The sequence below is a fragment of the Anomaloglossus baeobatrachus genome, chromosome 1, assembly GCF_048569485.1.
Source record: "Anomaloglossus baeobatrachus isolate aAnoBae1 chromosome 1, aAnoBae1.hap1, whole genome shotgun sequence".
Lineage (NCBI taxonomy): Eukaryota > Metazoa > Chordata > Amphibia > Anura > Aromobatidae > Anomaloglossus > Anomaloglossus baeobatrachus.
In genome coordinates, this window is record NC_134353.1 from 730,317,571 (window position 1) to 730,320,700 (window position 3,130).

At 46.3% G+C, this 3,130-nt stretch overlaps 1 long non-coding RNA gene across 1 annotated transcript; it reads right to left on the reverse strand.

Annotated features, from left to right (window-relative positions):
- Nucleotides 1-1,253: 1,253 nt before the first annotated feature.
- On the reverse strand, nt 1,254-1,671 carry LOC142299150 (uncharacterized). Its single transcript, XR_012752651.1, has 3 exons — nt 1,538-1,671; nt 1,401-1,454; nt 1,254-1,323 (listed from the first exon to the last, which is right to left on the reverse strand). It is a non-coding gene; the product is annotated as an uncharacterized LOC142299150 (long non-coding RNA).
- Between the last annotated feature and the right edge of the window lie 1,459 nt (nt 1,672-3,130).

Genomic DNA, 3,130 nt, shown 5'->3' on the forward strand with positions numbered 1-3,130 from the left:
AACCAGCCCCATCATTCAACTTCATCCATAGATTCCTCGCCAGCCCCTGCGAAGTACACCAAAGAGGATGCATCCACCAAGCTTGCACCTTGACCTCCCCCCACAGTATCCCCCCCCCCACATTATCCCATTTATTGAAATGAATCATTTTTATCCCAACTGTCGTCTCCCACCCGGCCAGAATATGCCACCCAATATGAAGAGGGCAACTAAATTTTATTTGTGTGTAATTTTAATTGATTGTTATATTTTCATTGTAATAAATTTATGTTGGTTCAATCTTGCTGCCTGCTTTACTTAATTCAGCATATGGTTATGACGCCCTGGCAAAACACGGTAGTTAGAGGTTGTACCATACTCCACCCTCATTGGCATACCACCACACAACCCCCACACTCATGTACACCAAACAAACAGTAAAGCCTAGTCACCCCCTCATGACAAAGGACATAGCAGTGTGTGGGAACAGGCAGATGGGAGCGCCCACCTAGGGGTCCTGAGATGTCAGGGGCGGGACCACTGTAGTAAAGTACTGACAGTTGAAGTGGAGTAGTCTGAAGCATAGTGGAGTCAGGGGTTGGGGTCCATGTATGTAATATAATTGTGAGTGTTAATTAACCCGATGTGTACTCTGGCTAGGAGGGCAGGGAGCCAGCGCTAAGCGGTGTGCGCTGGTGACAAAGTTAAATATTGAGTAACAAGCGCTTGGTTACCCGATGTTTACCGTGGTTACCAGTGTCCTCAGCTTCCAGACACCGGCTCCCTTAAAGCGCAGCATCGTTTACAAGTCGCTGCTGGCTGGGGAATGGTTGCTGTTGAGATCTGCCTGATTGATAGCTCACCAGCGACCATGTAGCGACGCACCAGCGATCCTGACCAGGTCAAATCGCTTGTTATCGCTGCTGAGTCGCTCAAGTGTGATGGTACCCTTATACCTTTACTATCATTTAAAGCTCACACGGTTCAATAATGTTCTGTGTTCCGTTCCGTCTTAAAGTTCCTCTGGTTATGGTATTCGGTTATCGGATTCGTCAGGCAATGGTATTTGGTCTTGGGGTTTCTCCGACGATGGTATTCAGATTTCAGGTTCCGCTGGTAATCGTATGCAGTCTTATAAAACAACATGTAAAGGTTCAAAGAAAAAAGCCATTGAAGACCCCCGTTAATTGCTGCTGCCCTCCCCTTGGCCAGCCACATAACGGGCCAGCATCGCCGCATGACGCCCCACTTTGGCCATCAGCCTCCTCTGGGCTGACATCAGTCTTCTCTGAGAAGCGAAGATGTTTGCTTGTGAGGAGACGAGTTCTGCCAAAGTGGGTATGCCTATGGAGGGAATGGTAAAACTTATAAATCATAATTTTTATTTCTGCTTATTACGAAGTAGGAGATTCATGACTTACGGTTTTCCCCCTCGTCCGATATTGATGGACTTATAGAACCGGTTGGACTACCATCTATGAAAACAAAAAACACTTTATAGTACTCAACAGCTTTATGTTTTGCACTTTATATGGAGTTTGTTATATGAAACAATTACCGGGGGCCGATCCGGCCGGTGGCTCATGTGGGTGCTCCTCCTCCTCTGGTGGCTGTAGCTCCACCGGGGGCTCTGGATCCTCATGGGGCATATGCTCCTGTGGGGGTTGATCCTCTTGATCCTCTGCGGCCCCTTGCTCCTCTGGGGGTTCTTAAAAAAAATATGAAGTTTAATGTGGTTGCGTTATGATACATATAGGACTGTGGGGGGTACATTAAAATATATGGCGGACTACGTAGCCTACCTTATACATGGACTATGTGGGTGCATTATAACACATTGTGGACTATGTGGTGCAGTATAATATATGGAGAACTCTAGGAAATTCATTATAGTTCATGGAGGACTATGGGATGCATTCTAATATATGAAGGGTTATGTGGGACCCTTTATACTATATGGAAGGCCATGTGGGGGCCAATATTGTATTTGGAGAACTATATATGAGGGGGGACAAAGATACAAGCAGGAGATGGAATAGTTTTATGCTGAGGGAAAAAGGCTCCTACCCACAGCACCCAGCTTTCCCATGCTCTCTCTGATATGGGAAAGCTGGGTGCTGAGGGAATGATGTTTTGCCAAGCATGGGGAAGCTGGGTGCCAAGGACAAGAGGTATATCAGAACATATGAAAGCTGTGTGCTGATAGAGGGATTTCAGATCATGGGAAATCTTGGTGTTGAGAGCCAAGTGTCTGCGTAATTTTCCTGTGTCCCGAGTGTCAGTGTAATTAACCCGTACCACAAGTGTCTGTGTATCTATCTATATCTAAGATAGATAGATATATAGATATATTTAAGAACACCATTATAAGTTGCCTAGGCACACTCATCTGCACCTACCTTGGTTAGGCTGCAACTCTGCTTGTATGGCAGAGATCCGGGCACTGGAGCGGTACCGCAGATCCGCAAGTTTTTTGCGGATCTGGGCACAGGTACGCTCCAAATGAAACTTCCTCCTTAGCCCACGTTGGATCCTGCGCAATACGACTTTTTTTATGGAGAAGTGGATGCTCTTGCGACCCACGACAATCAGTCGCGAGCATCCACTTCTTTTATCAGGTAACGGACCTCCGCCTCTCCCCAAGCTGTCGCTCTCCTGCGTGCCGCCATTGTTATGATCGGTCGCAGTTGCGTCACCCGTGGTGACGCCTCTCCACATCTGATTCGACAGATAGCATCACATGAATGCTAGCTCCAATCAGATTGGGGTGGGCGGTGAGCCTGCTCCAGCCAATGGCCGATGATATTACATCTTCGGCCATGGCTGGATTGTTGATTGGTGAAATATTACAATTGCTATGATTGAAGGTGAAAGTGCGACTCACTTTCAACAACAAATCATAATGATCTTTGCTGCAGAAATGAAATCGCGCCATGACGCAAACGGTGTGTCAAGGGTCGTTTTAGCACACACTGCGAGCGCACATACAATTATAAAAATTCGATAATGAGATGTCGTTTGATGACGGTTTCGGAGACGCACAAACGTCCCCGTTTAAAAAACAAAAAAAAGGTATACGGCTTCATATAACATTGTGTTTTTTTTGTTTTTTTTTTTTCTTCATCGTTCCTTATGGGAGACCCAGACCATG